The 17,380-nt window shown below is 45.4% G+C and overlaps 1 protein-coding gene across 2 annotated transcripts in view; it reads right to left on the bottom strand.

The window, feature by feature from the left end:
* The window catches only part of ACO1 (aconitase 1), a 49,106-nt gene that overhangs the window by 30,942 nt on the left and 784 nt on the right, over window positions 1-17,380 (bottom strand). The window lies entirely within an intron of this gene.

The following is a 17,380-nucleotide window of genomic DNA, read 5'->3' as shown; positions in this document are numbered from 1 at the left end:
ACAGCAATTTATTGACAGCAGCATTCCCTGAGGTTTTGTTCTTTGAACATCTTGAACCATCAGGGTTTTCTTTCTTTTTGTCTCCCTCTTCCTCTCTCCATTTCTTAGAGCCTCCTGGATAGTGCATGACCACAAGAGAACTCATCTGCTTCCTTCCTGCTATTCTAGCCAGTCATTCTCCTGGATGAATTTTATACCATCTTCGAAACTCAGCCCTTTGTTTCATGCATGCTTAATTTTTACAAGATTATTTAGTACCGCAGAAGATACAAAACACTGAGATGTTTCCTCACAGATAAAGCTGACCATGGCTTTGCAGTGGCCATAAAACCTGTTTTCACTGTATCCATTTGCCACATTCTCATCTAGCTTTACAGTTTCAGCTATAACAGCCAGTCATGTCAGTGTCAATCATGCCAGTCATTACCGATGAATATGGGCTATAAACCAAGTGATGCCAGTCCATAGTTCAAGCCAACCATCCACCTAGAAGCTGCAGGGGGAATGAGACTAGCCAAAAGCCCACGATTCTGCACAGATTTGTAAGTAATCACATGCTTTGGATACAGATTAACTTTCTATCACAGTGGAGTGTTTATTATTATTTTGCCTGCCTTGAAATGGGAACACACAACGGTCGGCATGCCATGGAGCTGGTATCGATGGCCTTCCAGGCTCTGTACAATATGGAAGGTCGCAAGCATTTCATTGCTGGGTCACGTCCACAGCCAGCCGTGCTCCTGACATTTTCAATGAACAGAAAGACTCACAGCTGATCACACACTAAATAAATCATTTGTGCTTTCATCCTACAATCTCAAAGTGGTTTCCAAAATTAAAATGAGATTATATCCCAGACAGTGGCTTTTAAAAAAATAAAATAAAAAACATGGGATTCTATGCTTATCAGCTGCCAGGAACTCCAGATCAAGTTGCTCAGTTTACACAAAGATGTTTTCTAGCTGCCAAACCTGTAAACAGAATCCAGCTGAAGTCTTTCTGGTTTATGCATCACCACCGCCAGCAAGATTCTGTGGGTTAAATTCTACGTGGAGTTACCCCTGGACCAGTCTTGTTTAGCTCAACTATAGAAGCCCATACTTTGGCGCTGAAGGTCCCAGGTTATAGTCCCTGTGGATAAAACCATTTCACACAGGTGTAACTGACCAAAACCTGGTAAACAATTCTGTGGGGGATGCACAGGAAGGAGTAGAATCCAGCTCGCTCACTCTGCAGAGCTAACAGCAGTAAAAATTTATTTTTACCTAGAATGTCAACAGATAGCACTCAAAATGCAAAGAGAGAGCAGATCTGATGATTAAGAAAGTGCAGGAGGTTCACATTTTATAGGGGTCATACCAAAACTGGATCCAGGCCATGTGATCAAAAACGGAGGGGGAAAAAAGAACACTGAAAAGGCCCTAAGTTATTCTTGCTCCACCTCACCCAGCACTCTTTCCCCTCCCCCCAAAAAAACCCCACACTCCATTGTGTTCAGTGCCCGAACAACCAAATAATGTTTGCCAGACTCCTGATCTCTGAAGTTCACGTGCATAAGGAATCAGATCAAGATTTCTGTAAATTTCACCTGCTAGCCAGCACATGAAATGAGTGGGAGAGCAAGTGAGAAACACCACCCCATCAGCATAGTGGGATGGAGAAAAGTAGGGCCCAAACTGAATGAGAGGTGAATGCTGGGGGAGGGCGGGAGAACAGCACAGGAGACCACAAAGAACGTACTGCCAAAAGTGTGGTTAAAAAAGAAAAAAAAAAAAAATCTGTGGTCAGATTCCTAGTTTCCCCATCCCATGAAGCACTCCCTGTTTAGCTGCATTTCACCAGATCAGTGCTCTGCTCTTCCCTTCCTTGCATGACTTCTTCAGAATCCAGCCCTCTGCTAAGAAACCCTTGTTCATTAACTGAAACCCTTGCTTAAAGGCCACTCACACTACATGAAGCTACTGCATGTTTTGAACAGAGCTTCCATGAACAAAATGGCCGAATTAATTCCACGGTGGTAAATGCACAGTAATGCACACTGGAAAACATGATCCCAACTTCACATACAAAGCGATGGGGTCTAAATTAGCTGTTACCACTCAAGAAAGAGACCTGGGGTTGTGGGTAGCTCCCTGAAAACATCTGCTCAGTGTGCAGCGGCAGCCAAAAAAGCGAACAGAATATTAGGAGTCATTAGGAAAGGGATAGATAATAAGACAGAAAATCTGAATGCCACTACATGAATCCACACTTCGAATGCTGTGTGCAGTTTGGTTGCCCCATCCCAAAAACGATATATTAGAATTACAAAGGGTGCAGAGAATAACAACAAAAGTGACTGGGGGATGGAACAGCTTCCATAGGAGGAGAGATTTAAAAGACTGGGATTTTTCAATTTAGAAGAGAGACAATTAAGGGGGGAGGTAGATATGAAATCTATAAAATCAGGAATGGTGTGGAAAAAGTGATTAGGAAAGTGTTATTTACCCCTCTACATAACACAAGAACTGGGGGGGGGGGTCACCCAATAAAATTAATAGGCAGCAAGTTTAAAAGAAACAGAAGGAAGTACTTTTTCACAGAACACACAGTTACTCTGTGGAACTCCTTGCCAGGGGATGTTGTGAAGGCCAAAAGTATAACTGTTCAAAAAGAATTAGATACTTTCATGGAGGATAGGTCCATCTGCCAAGATGGTCAGGAATGCAACCCCATGCTCTGGGTGTCCTAAGAATATGTCTACACTGCAATAAAAAGCCCACAGCACTGATTCTCAGAGCCCAAGTCTGGATGTCTACATTGCATTTTTTAGCCCAGTGGCCTGTCAGTTGACCCGGGCCAGCTGTGGCCACGGTGCAGGTCTTCTATTGCACTGTAGACATACCCTAAACCTCCAGCTGCCAGAAGTTGGGACTGGATGACAGAGGATGGATCACTCAATAATTGCCCTGTTTTGTTCATTCCCTCTGAAGCACCTGGCATGGGCCACTGTCAGAGACAGGATAGCAGGCTAGATGGATCTCGGGTGACCAGACAGCAAGTGTGAAAAATTGGGATGGGGGTGGAGGGTAATAGGAGCATATATAAGAAAGAGACCCCAAAATCGGGACTGTCCCTATAGAATCGAGACATCTGGTCACCCTAGATGGATCATTTCTGATCCAGTATGGCCAGTCTCATGAACTGCAGTGCACAAGGCAAAGCTATTTAAAAACCCCATCAAACAGAAATATGACAGGTACGTATTAATCCGTACCTCCGGGGGACTGAGTCATCTATCTGCCGCCCTGACCGGGAAAACTGAGAAGTCTGCTGCTTGCCGGGGGCTAAGATTCGTGATGTGACGGAGAGACTGCCGAGACTCATCAAGCCTTCGGATCGCTACCCCTTCCTGCTTCTCCACGTGGGCACCAATGATACTGCCAAGAATGACCTTGAGCGGATCACTGCGGACTACGTGGCTCTGGGAAGAAGGATAAAGGAGTTGGAGGCGCAAGTGGTGTTCTCGTCCATCCTCCCCGTGGAAGGAAAAGGCCTGGGTAGGGACCGTCGAATCGTGGAAGTCAACCAATGGCTACGCAGGTGGTGTCGGAGAGAAGGCTTTGGATTCTTTGACCATGGGATGGTGTTCCATGAAGGAGGAGTGCTGGGCAGAGACGGGCTCCATCTTACGAAGAGAGGGAAGAGCATCTTTGCGAGCAGGCTGGCTAACCTAGTGAGGAGGGCTTTAAACTAGGTTCACTGGGGGAAGGAGACCAAAGCCCTGAGGTAAGTGGGAAAGTGGGATACCGGGAGGAAGCACAGGCAGGAATGTCTGTGAGGGGAGGGCTCCTGCCTCATACTGAGAATGAGGGGCGATCAGCAGGTTATCTCAAGTGCTTATATACGAATGCACAAAGCCTTGGAAACAAGCAGGGAGAACTGGAGGTCCTGGTGATGTCAAGGAACTATGATGTGATTGGAATAACAGAGACTTGGTGGGATAACTCACATGACTGGAGTACTGTCATGGATGGTTATAAACTGTTCAGGAAGGACAGGCAGGGCAGAAAAGGTGGGGGAGTAGCACTGTATGTAAGGGAGCAGTATGACTGCTCAGAGCTCCGGTACGAAACTGTAGAAAAACCTGAGTGTCTCTGGATTAAGTTTAGAAGTGTGAGCAACAAGAGGGATGTAGTGGTGGGAGTCTGCTATAGACCACCGGACCAGGGGGATGAGGTAGATGAGACTTTCTTCCGGCAACTCACGGAAGCTACTAGATCGCACGCCCTGATTCTCATGGGTGACTTTAATTTTCCTGATATTTGCTGGGAGAGCAATACAGCGGTGCATAGACAATCCAGGAAGTTTTTGGAAAGCATAGGGGACAATTTCCTGGTGCAAGTGCTAGAGGAGCCAACTAGGGGGGGCGCTTTTCTTGACCTGCTGCTCACAAACCGGGTAGAATTAGTGGGGGAAGCAAAAGTGGATGGGAATCTGGGAGGCAGTGACCATGAGTTGGTTGAGTTCAGGATCCTGACGCAGGGAAGAAAGGTAAGCAGCAGGATACGGACCCTGGACTTCAGGAAAGCAGACTTCGACTCCCTCAGGGAACGGATGGCCAGGATCCCCTGGGGGACTAACTTGAAGGGGAAAGGAGTCCAGGAGAGCTGGCTGTATTTCAAGGAATCCCTGTTGAGTTACAGGGACAAACCATCCCGATGAGTCGAAAGAATAGTAAATATGGCAGGCGACCAGCTTGGCTTAATAGTGAAATCCTAGCGGATCTTAAACATAAAAAAGAAGCTTACAAGAAGTGGAAGGTTGGACATATGACCAGGGAAGAGTATAAAAATATTGCTCGGGCATGTAGGAATGAAATCAGGAGGGCCAAATCTCACCTGGAGCTGCAGCTAGCGAGAGATGTCAAAAGTAACAAGAAGGGTTTCTTCAGGTATGTTGGCAACAAGAAGAAAGCCAAGGAAAGTGTCGGCCCCTTACTGAATGAGGAAGGCAACCTAGTGACAGAGGATGTGGAAAAAGCTAATGTACTCAATGCTTTTTTTGCCTCTGTCTTCACGAACAAGGTCAGCTCCCAGACTGCTGCGCTGGGCATCACAAAATGGGGAAGAGATGGCCAGCCCTCTGTGGAGATAGACGTGGTTAGGGACTATTTAGAAAAGCTGGATGTGCACAAGTCCATGGGGCCGGACGAGTTGCATCCGAGAGTGCTGAAGGAATTGGCGGCTGTGATTGCAGAGCCATTGGCCATTATCTTTGAAAACTCGTGGCGAACCGGGGAAGTCCCGGATGACTGGAAAAAGGCTAATGTAGTGCCAATCTTTAAAAAAGGGAAGAAGGAGGATCCTGGGAACTACAGGCCAGTCAGCCTCACCTCAGTCCCTGGAAAAATCATGGAGCAGGTCCTCAAAGAATCAATCCTGAAGCACTTGCATGAGAGGAAAGTGATCAGGAACAGCCAGCATGGATTCACCAAGGGAAGGTCATGCCTGACTAATCTAATCGCCTTTTATGATGAGATTACTGTTTCTGTGGATGAAGGGAAAGCAGTGGATGTATTGTTTCTTGACTTTAGCAAAGCTTTTGACACGGTCTCCCACAGTATTCTTGTCAACAAGTTAAAGAAGTATGGGCTGGATGAATGCACTATAAGGTGGGTAGAAAGCTGGCTAGATTGTCGGGCTCAACGGGTAGTGATCAATGGCTCCATGTCTAGTTGGCAGCCGGTGTCAAGTGGAGTGCCCCAGGGGTCGGTCCTGGGGCCGGTTTTGTTCAATATCTTCATAAATGATCTGGAGGATGGTGTGGGTTGCACTATCAGCAAATTTGCGGATGATACTAAACTGGGAGGAGTGGTAGATACGCTGGAGGGGAGGGATAGGATACAGAAGGACCTAGACAAATTGGAGGATTGGGCCAAAAGAAATCTGATGAGGTTCAATAAGGATAAGTGCAGGGTCCTGCACTTAGGATGGAAGAATCCAATGCACAGCTACAGACTAGGGACCGAATGGCTAGGCAGCAGTTCTGCGGAAAAGGACCTAGGGGTGACAGTGGATGAGAAGCTGGATACGAGTCAGCAGTGTGCCCTTGTTGCCAAGAAGGCCAATGGCATTTTGGGATGTATAAGTAGGGGCATAGCGAGCAGATCGAGGGACGTGATCGTTCCCCTCTATTCGACATTGGTGAGGCCTCATCTGGAGTACTGTGTCCAGTTTTGGGCCCCACACTACAAGAAGGATGTGGATAAATTGGAGAGAGTCCAGCGAAGGGCAACAAAAATGATTAGGGGTCTAGAACACATGACTTATGAGGAGAGGCTGAGGGAGCTGGGATTGTTTAGCCTGCAGAAGAGAAGAATGAGGGGGGATTTAATAGCTGCTTTCAACTACCTGAAAGGGGGTTCCAAAGAGGATGGCTCTAGACTGTTCTCAATGGTAGCAGATGACAGAACGAGGAGTAATGGTCTCAAGTTGCAGTGGGGGAGGTTTAGATTGGATATTAGGAAAAACTTTTTCACTAAAAGGGTGGTGAAACACTGGAATGCGTTACCTAGGGAGGTGGTAGAATCTCCTTCCTTCGAGGTTTTTAAGGTCAGGCTTGACAAAGCCCTGGCTGGGATGATTTAACTGGGAATTGGTCCTGCTTCGAGCAGGGGGTTGGACTAGATGACCTTCAGGGGTCCCTTCCAACCCTGAGATTCTATGATTCTAATCACTATCTTTATAGATACAAGAAGATTGTTTTCCATACACATAACGTTCGGACGTTAGAGCAAAGAAAGAATCCTTATGAATGTTATTAAAGAGAAAAGGTGGACCAACTTCTGTTTGTGAGAGAGACAAGCTTTCAAGCTTAACAGAGCTCTTCTTGAGGTCCTTAGGAATCCAGTTCTGTTTGTACTCTATTCCTCCAATACCATGTAGCTTATCGGGCTAGCCTGCTTGCTTGCATGTATATCTTTTCTTATGAGTTTAATCATTTGTTACATTATAGGTTTGTTATTATAATAGGTTTATCAATTTGTATTAGAGTATTTTAGCTGCAATGCAAGGAACCTACAGGCAACATATCCTGTATGTTAAGCTAAGGCAAGTTATCATACATCTGTTTGAGACCTTTACCCTAGATAGGTGGTGATGAGCTAAAGCATATAGTATAGATGTTTGTGACCTTTCACATAGATAAGTGGGCAAGTTAAAGTAAGCTAGTAGGTAAGGCCACCTAAGTTCATGGCCTTTTTCAGACTTAACAGGTATACCACGAAGAACATGTAAATAACCGGTTAGGACAGAAATAACAGAAGTGAGGATGAGCTAATGGTCTCTAATAGTTACAAACATGTCATTAATATGTACAAACATGCCAGCCCAAGTGTACCCTAATGTTTTTGTGGGTGAGGAAGTGAAGTTTGGAAGTATTGGCCCTAAAGGAAGAAGGGCACATGGAAGGAGGGCACTTAGGCTCTAAGCTCAGGCCCTATACTAGGGAAAACCCACCCTGCTGAGGGGGTTCAGCTTGCTTTTTTTAGTTTGTCATTGTTCATTTTAAGTAAACTCTAAGTTAGAAGCAGCTAGAGCTAAAAGCTATAGAAGCTAAGCTCTGCACCTCTCACTCAAGACTTGAGGAACCTGAACCATCCAACTCTCTTGGCATGCCAGAGGCAAGGCTGATCACCAGGTTCTCAAGGAAGGGTGCGAGTACATTAATCGAGAAACCTTTCTAGTATATAATACCACATATACTTCTAGAACAATGTTGCTGCTTTTGTAATTGGCTGATTTGATTAATATTCCATTACTGTTCCAATTTTCTCAATAAAAGGCTTAAAGCTGCCTTTTGTTCTCAGTGTGAGTTTCCTTGTCAGACATCCCAAGGGTCCCTGCAAATTCTGTGTAGCCTGATTCTGGGACCTTATTGTGTTCTGATCAGATTAACTTGTGATCCTATAACCCATATTTATTTAAACAATATTATTAATCTCCCACAAAATCAGGCAACCCCCAGGTGGGAGGAGTGTGAGTTTCTCCAGCAACAAAGGGGTTATATTCACATCTCTCATGAAGTTACTACTAATGGGTGGTTACTCACATGCTTTGAGACAACATACCTAAGTGACTAACACCGCAACTATTCGGGTTTTTTTATTATTATTAAAGGGGGAAAAAGTCAGCAGCATTCCCAGATCTTACTGCATCAAGAGACTCGTTCAATTCAATAAAGCTATGCTCTCCCGGACTGAGCTGTAATTGAGGTGTGTTTGCAGCATGTTTAGACATACAAGAGCTAGATTGCCAACAGCAGTGAAGCCATGACAGCACAGGCTAGGTGACTGAGTAGTTTGAAGAAAGAAAAGGAGTACTTGTGGCACCTTAGAGACTAACCAATTTATTTGAGCATGAGCTTTCGTGAGCTTCAGCCCGCTTCGTCGGATGCAGTGGGCTTATACAGACAGTACTGAAGTCCACGCGGCCACAGCTTCACTGCCACTGGTATCTGAGCTAGCTCGATCAAAGCTAGCTCGGGTCTGTCTCAATGTACTGCAGTCACACTTCCAACTGCAGTGTAGACATACCCCGGGTGCCTTCACAGGACCTTAGACCAGTGCTGAAGGGGGGGCTAGCAGATCTTTTCCCATACAGTTTTATTTCAATACCATACAAGACATATGTTTTACAAGCCAGCTGGTGCTCTCTGGTGATTCTGGCACCTAGATTCCCCTCTCACATTCACCAGTGTGAGTGAGGAAGAGTAACTCCACTGAAGTCAATGGAATTGAATCAGTGAGAGACAGAGCATCAAGCCCACCACGTCTGGTGTGTTCTTGGAGTTGCGAGTTTGCTGGATTTGGTGGAAGTATCTTACGAAAATGATGGGTGAGGGGGAGAGGAAAGAATATGCCATTTTACTCTCTGCTACATATGGTGGAGTAACCCACGAGGCAGCCCTCAGCATCAGTTCAATGCATTACACTACACCACATATTGCTGAAGCCAGAACATCCTAACAGTGAAAATCAACACGGCAAAGCAGAACTATAACAGGTTCTCTCACAGGATTTATCTGCTGCCTCTTCTAATCCCTTCCAGTAGCAACTTCACGTTAATGGCAACAAAAGTATTTGTTTTTTAAAGGACCACACAGAATTCCACTCAACTGCTTTGCTCTGTAGCAAAAGTATTATTGCCTAGAATATTTTACTTCCAAGATCCACGTGCATGGGAAACTGGTGGGGTGGGGGAATTGTGCTGGTGAAAGATTCCAGGTTATTATTGATCACGTTTTTTACGATAGTGACAAAGGACCAACCAAGAAGAGGGCCCCACTGTGCTGTACAAAGCACAGAGCAGTAGACAATGCCAGACCTGAAAAGCTCAATCTAAATAGCAGGTGTGGAGACAAAAACTCCCTATCAATCTACAGAGCAGGTACAGAATAGGCAGAAGCAGCACAAGGTTCATGGCACTGTCCCATCAATGCAATTTAATGCTAACTGATGTGAAAGGATCAACTTTAGGGCCAATAGGATACTCAAGTCTCCATGTCTACCCAGTCCCTGGCCTCATTAATGACTTGGATACTGGAGTAGAGCGTATGCTCATAAAATTTGCAGATAACACCAAGTGGGGGGGGGGTGGTTTGCAAGCAATTTGGGGGACAGGTTTAAAATTCAAAATGATGTTGACAAATTGGAGAATTGGTCTGAATGCAACAAGATGAACGTCAATAAACACAAGTGCAAAGTATTTTACTTCAGAAGGAAAAATCAACTGCACAATGAGGAATAACTGTCTCGATGGTAGTACTACTGAACAGGATCTGGGGGTTATAGTGGATCACAAACTGAACGAGAGTCGTCAGTGTGATGCAGCTGCAAAAAAGGCTAATATGATTCTGGGGTCTATTAACAGGAGTGGCATATGCAAGATACAGGAGGTAACTGTCCCACTCTACTCAGCACTGGTGAGGTCCCTGCTGAAGTACTGTGTCCAGTTCTGGGCACCACAATTTAGGAGAGATATGGGCAAATTGGAAAGAGTCCAGAGAAGAGCAACAAAAACCATAAAAGATTCAGAAAAACCTGACTGATGAGGGAAGGTTAAAAAAGCTGGGTATATTTAGTCCTGAGAAAGGAAGATTGAGGGAGGACCTGATAACAGTTTTGCAATCTATTAAAGGCGGTTATAAAGTGGACAGTGATTAACTGATCTCCATATCCACTGAAGGTAGGACAAGTAGTAATGGGCTTAATCTGCAGGAAGGGAGATTTAGGTTAGATATTAGGAAAAACTTTGTAACTAAGGGTAGTTAAACTCTGGAATAGGCTTCCAAGGGAGTTTGTGGAGTCCCTATTATTGGAAGCTTTTAAAAACAAGTTGGATAAACACCTGCAAGGAGGGTCTAGGTTTACTTGGTTCTGCCTCAGTAGAGGGGACTGGACTTGATTTCTCGACATCCTTTCCAGCCCTATATTTCTATGATTCTCTCTGCAAAGGTGTCTTATATTTTGTTGTGTTTTAAATGACTTCAAGGTTACCTCAAATATTTGGATGGGAGCCATTTTTGAGCATCTCTCCACACATCTAAATAACTGCCAGCTTGTCTCACAGGAGCCACCAGAACAGGCTTCAGAGAGTAAAAAAACCAAACAAAAACAAAAAATCTCTCTGTCACTAACGCTCCATGCTGGATTCAAACCATCCCTTCAAGGCAGAAGGTTTTGAATCACATTACCAACTCCCCAAGCTGCCTATTACCCCTCATTTTAACTATTAAAATGGTCAAAAAACATTACAGCACACACACTCAAAACCTTTACTCATCTGCGTTGCGGGCTGCTGCTCCTCTGCATTTAATCCAAAAGGCACTGGAGCAGAATGCCAGACTACTAAATTAAAGCTCTCTCAGGACAATATTGGGCACAAATCCCACTGATATAAATAACCAGCATGTACAACTCAAGGGCACGACCTGGCCATTAATTTGTCTAATGCATACAGCTCCCCTTCCAAAGGAAAGGCAGAGAGGATGGGGAAATAGATGAGACTAAAATCTATAGGAAACCTCTAAAAGCAGTCTCTTTTCCATCTCTCACATTCTGATTAGATATGGGCCTGAGAGGACATATGCAAAGCTGGTTCCAATCTTCACCAAAGTTCAAAGAGATTTAAGATCAGGTGGTTTGGCACAGGCACCATCTCTAGCCCTGTTAACCCTGGAAATCAAAAGATACACGAGCGAGGGATTTCCTGTCCAGCTGCAATTTTAGCATGATTTGAGCACTTAACGTCTCCCTTTGTTCCCTTGAGAATACCTCCTGTCTTAATGTACCATCCATGGGTTCATCCAAACTATGGATTAGCCAAAGGAAGACAGAAGCTGTCTCTAGCCAATCATAAAAATATATCGATAAATATTTTACTTACTAAAGAGTCCATGTATAATATGGAATCACTGACATGAAAACAGCTTTATTATTTTGAAAAAGGACAATGCATGGTGGACAAATATTTTAGATTTACGCTTAACTACTTTAATCATCCAAACAGGACAGTTCCAGCCCCTGCAATATACACTACATGGAATCAAAGCTAAAGATATCTGGGTAAAGTTCAGTGCCTGTGATATTATTTAGGGCCAGGACAAGCCTTGTTTTACAATGTATTTTCTACCTTTCCATTCCCGTATACCTAGAGGAGTGTATAAGCAAAGGCACTATTATAGTAAAGACATTGATTCTGTTTAGAGAAAGAAAACCCCTTTCTAGTTACCATTTGCTCTATTTATTTCACATAAACCCACTATATAAGAAACAGACAGGCTTGTGGTATCGCTGTAAATGAGTCCATTTAGTACAGTGGTTTCAGTGCAATGCATTACAGAAGCCTGGAAAAACAGAGCAGCTTTAAGAACGTACACACTGGAGAAGGAGACAAAGAAGAGGCCACTGACAATTTGGCAACTGAACAAACATTTTGCTGGCATAAAGCAATGGCACAGCTGGGACCACCTGCACTTGCAATAAAATGCAGCAAAGCGTAAAGGGACTTGATAGCACAACATGTGTGAAAACTTAAGGGATCCATTTTCAATATTAGTGCTTTAAATCAGTGGTTTTCAAACTTTTTTCTGCAGACCCAGTTGAAGAAAATTGTCGATGCCCATGACCCAGTGGAGCTGGGGATGAGGAGTTTGGTGTGTGGGAGGGGCTCAGGCACAGGGTTGGAGTGCAGGGGTGAGGGCTGCGGGGTGGGGCCAGGGGTTCAGGGTGTGGGAGGGGGCTTTGGGCTGGGGGTGCAGGCTCTGGGGTGGGGCCAGGGATTAGGGGTCAGGGTGCAGGAAGGGGGTCTGGGTTTGGGGGGCTCAGGGCTGGGGCAGGAGATTGGGGCATAGAGTTGGGGTGCAGGTTTACCTCAGGCGGCTCCCAGTCAGCAGCACAGCGGCAGTGTTAAGGCAGGCTTCCTGCCTGTCCTGGCACCACGGATCACACCACGCCCCGGAAGCGACCAGCAACAAGTCTGGCTCCTAGGTGGAGGCGCGCAAGCGGCTCTGCACGGCTCTTGCCTGTGGGCACCCCCACCCCAGCTCCCATTGGCCGGTTCCCAACCAATGGGAGTGCGGAGCCGGTGCTTGGGGCAGGGCGCAGAGACCCGTGGCCCCCGCACCTAGGAGCCAGACCAGCTGCTGTCTGCTTCCGGGACACAGCACAATGTCAGAACAGGTAGGGACTAGCCTGCCTTAGCCGGGCAGCACCGCCGACTGGACTTTTAACGGCCTGGTCAGCAGTGCTGACCAGAGCCGCCGAGACCCAGTGCCTTACATTCCACAATCCAGTACTGGGTCGCGACCCGCAGTTTGAAAATCACTGCTTTAAATTAACAGTGCACCACAACAACAAGAATTGGGCTCCAGGCTCCCGATCGCAATGTATATAAATCATTTGCTCTAGAGAGAATTTGTCTTTTTTAATTGATAACATGTCTGACCTAAAACCTTGGATGGCCCCTCTTACATCAATGTAATAATATAAATATAATACAGAGCCACTCTGGACTACATTTTCAGTGCACTGTGCAAGCAATTAGGTGGCTATTTCTTATTGTTTTAGTTTGTACACCTCATCATCTCATCTTATCACTTAAAATATGCAGGGGGATTATTTTACCCCCCATCCAATCGCAGTTCACATTTGTGGGTTTCCTGTGCAAATTCTGCAGTTGAAAGTGTGAGCAATCAACTCAAGGTAGTCTCAGAAAATTCCAGCCACAGGAGCTTAGATGAGTTGCCAAACAATGGTATAACTTTCTGCTAGAAAGGAAGCTCAAAGCAGGTGAATCCAGTCTTTGATGAGGACAGGTGTGTGCCTCCGGCTTGACAGCGGTTGTCAACTGTTACGTGTTATGAAGTTCACTCAACTTGTTATCCAACATGATCAGAGCTAGCAAAGTGACACAAAGTCCCGTGGTGGATGAATCTGAACATCTGCTTTCCACTCCATCAAGTCACTCCCCTCCCAGATGCACACTTCCCCACGCTAATTCACTCACCATCCTTCCTCGCACCGCACACACAAATTGATACTATACAAGTGATAGCCCAAAAGGCTTTTGTGGCTTAGCTTTTGTTTTGATTGATAATTCAGAGATGCAAGACACACACACACCATCTATGGTCTTTTCAAAGAAAGCCCTTCAAACAGAAGTTGGGGATTTCATTAACTCCTGGGAAATGCCTACCAAGGCATAAAAGTTAAAGAAACACTGTAACTTTGCTTATGCAGCAAGTGTCCTTGTTAAAAATAAAGACATTCTGTAACTACCTTTTTTGTTACAGGGAAAGAAGTCCCAGGGAAGTAACATTAAACACCCCTGCATTTCTGGGGTAAATATTCTTAGAGAGTGAAAGAACGGCAACACTGAAAATTAAAGCCATGCCTTTTACCCAGATGGCAGCAGCAGCTCTGATCTTTGCCCTAAATCCAATCACTGTATCCCCTTGCTACGGGTCCCTTTCTAATGAACAGGCACAAGGCAGCTGATTGTTTAATATGGAGTGTGGACTAGTTTTAACCAAGCTCCCCTCTTTCTATAAAGTAGAAATCCAGCTGTGTGGTTTTCTGCATATCAGTGCTAATGGGAGGAGCTGTGTGTTTGCAGCGTGAGGAGCGCACACTTCTCTCTGCAGGAGTCGAAGACAAGTGCAGCAGCTAGCAAATTTCTGATCTATTTCAGAAAAGGGATGAGGCCTCAAGACAGGACAGAATAATGCATTGGGGGAGGGAGGAAGACTGATCAGAAGAAAATTTAAATCCTTCAGTCTTTTACTTCTCTCCCATTCCATGGGACAGACCCACAATTGGGCTGCTTTATCCACACACCTGCAAGGCCTCCGTCATTACCTGCCATCTGAGCCGCTCGGGTGCGATCCAAAGGGATACGCAGGCATGTAGGTGGAAGCAGAGTCAGAACATCTCGGGAGTCCCGCGCCTAGGAAGCTGGGACTCCCTTTCTGTTTGTGTAAGCAGAAGGCAAGTGCTTAGATGAGAGATTCTGATCCAAACAGTGCCTTGAGGCCAAACCAGAGGGCGGGACCCTGAAAATGTCCCTCCAGCAGAGGCAGATGGAGCAGAGGGGTCTGGAGATTCCTTCACAGCCTTCTGCTGCCTCAGGCAGTGGAGTGAAGAGGGTCCATCCCCATGCTGTCCCTCCTTAATGACCTTAAGTGGGATTGCTACCCTCTGGCCCCCAAAAGCCACCACAACCACCCACAGCAGTCATTTAGTGAAATCCCACAGCAGGTTTCTGCATTAGCAGCTGTTTGACAAAGGTCTCTGTGCTGCTTTTACATAAACACTGTTTTCTCTTGAGCTTTTATGTAGTTATTTTGAATGTCTCAGCCTTTTACCCCTACCACAAACCTTATTAAAATATAAGGGAGGAATGGATTGCTCAGGGGAAAGGTCAACAGAGGACGGGGGAGAGAATGACAGAGAGGCCAGAGGGCTAACTAGGACTAGTAGCCAAAACTAAAAGCTTTCATAATCTTTGGCTTGGGAGGGAGTTGGCATTATCCTGCCTGGGGCGGCTCATTGCAAAGCAAACCTCTCCCTTGGTGAGAGAGTAGCGAGTAGAGGCACATTGTCACCTGAAGGAGCCCCGCTGCTATGCAGAGTAGGGAGCTAAACACATATAGGGGTTTTGCAGATCTCCTCGAACCCATATTGTGATTAAGGACCCAAAAGTTGAGGGAGGCAGAACCCCACCTAGTTCACTGATCTGAGGCCATGCAATCTGGGGGTGTTTTCCATCCTCCCCCATAACAAATGCTAAATTCTCTCTTGACAATACTAGAAGCTCAGCACTCCTGGGCAATTCCACAGGAGCAAACTCATGAGCGAATTCAGTTGTTTTCAGCCAAAGAAAGAGGAGAGAGAAATGTTCAAGTGGTGCAATTATGCTAAACAGTGGAGGCCATCCTTCACTTGAACGCTGTAGAAGAGAACGGGGCCCTTTTCATCAGGGAGGGGTCTGGCCCAGAGACCCTGATGTACTAATTCAAATCACATTGACTTATTAGCATGCCTTCGAAACAAGGACTCTTCATTGTGCGTCTTGCACAGCTCTGAGCTCCTCGCTGGTACTTAACTAATACCACTGTCAGAGTCTCCCTCCCCTTTCCTCCTGTGATCCGTGCACCAGCTCTAAGCTGTTAGCACAGAGACCGAGGTCTCAGAGTACAACTGCCACTCCACTGATAGCTTCATGCTTCTCTCTCAAATCTAACATGAATCATAGCCTCATGCAACAGCCAAAACCTGGATGGAGATGGGGACTCTCTCCTGACTGCATGCATCCGATGAAGTGAGCTGCAGCTCACCAAAGCTTATGCTCAAATAAATTGGTTAATCTCTAAGGTGCCACAAGTCCTCCTTTTCTTTTTTCTCTCCTAGATGTAACTCCTCCCGACTCAGGAGCCGGGCATATTGTCTCCATTAGGAAAATTCCAGGCAGGATTAGCCGACAAGGTGGTAAGAGTGTCTGTTCTGTGTCTACACTACAGCCTTGACCATCAGTAGTAAAGCAGCAAGCAGTGCACTGTTTTATGGAAGCAAGGCACTGATGCAGCTGCACCAATGCCAAGGATACGGCTTTACCACCATTTTGTGAAACCTGCTAGAACTAGTTACTCTAAACATGGAAACTAATGTTTCTAATGCAAAAGCAGCATGATCCAGTCACTGGACAAGGCACTGGGCTGGGACTCAGGAGATACAGGCTCTATTCTTGGCTCTGCCACTGACCAGCTGGGTCGCTTCTCTATGCCTCCATTTCCCTCTCACCCTTTGTCTTGGCTCTTTAGACTGTAAGCTTTTCGTCAGACAGACACACTCCTACTATGTGAACATATAGCACCTAACACAATAAAGCCTTGATCTCATTTGGAACCTCTTGCACTACCTTAATACAAACACAGAGTAATAAGAGACAAGGCTGAATCGCTTATAATGAACAATAAAGAATTAAAAGTTACATTTAAAGGGGTACTCAGCACACTCTTTCTTTTCCCGGATTTTATTAAGCGTTAATTGTCTCTTTTCCCATCCCCTACATGGAACCTTGAACTCACCATAGCAGTTTTGTTTGCTTGCATGTCATCATCAGGGATATCAGCAGAGCTCTTTCTGCTACTGCAAACACGCGGTCTTTGGCCATGATTCTGCAAACTGATCCATGCAGGCAGGCCCCTGCACAGCCTCACTGACTTCAGTGGGGCCGCATATGAGCGGAAGGGTCCATCTGTGTGGACCTGGGCTGAGGTCACAGAGACTCCATATGGATGCAGAGGTCTGCCTGCATGGATCAGTGTGCAAGACTAGGCCTTTGTGTAGATATATTGCATGGGTAAGATATAATTTGACTTCAGTTAAAACAGGGAGCTTTTCAAGTATATGTATATACAGTGGCTTTTAATATTTAATAATAAATATAAAATTTAGAACCCAGAGTTAAATTCTCAATATTTTTAAAGTTACAATATTTTATATTTGTGTTGTACCCTGAAAAAGTGGCAGGATCACCCACTAATAACTAGAAGTCCTGCTAATTTGGAGATCTGTTTCACTTGGAATAGGAAGAGCGAACTATGCAGTCATCCCAGAAACACCAAAGAAGTCAATGGAGTTACTCTGGATTTACACCAGCGTGACAGCAGATAATTGGGGCCTGTGTGATTACAGCCAGTTAAATTAAAATCCCGGCCACTCCTATTTTATGGATTTGAAGTATCACCTGTTTTTTTCCTGGGGGAAGGAAGCAGCAAACAAGAGAAGGCCACAGACCTTTGCCTCTATTTCTGGGAGACACCCCTCCATGGCAGCAAT

Source organism: Lepidochelys kempii, chromosome 5 (assembly GCF_965140285.1).
Source record: "Lepidochelys kempii isolate rLepKem1 chromosome 5, rLepKem1.hap1, whole genome shotgun sequence".
NCBI classification, from domain to species: domain Eukaryota; kingdom Metazoa; phylum Chordata; order Testudines; family Cheloniidae; genus Lepidochelys; species Lepidochelys kempii.
The sequence above is the reverse complement of the archived record's forward strand: the minus strand, read 5'-3'. Positions and strand labels throughout refer to the sequence as shown.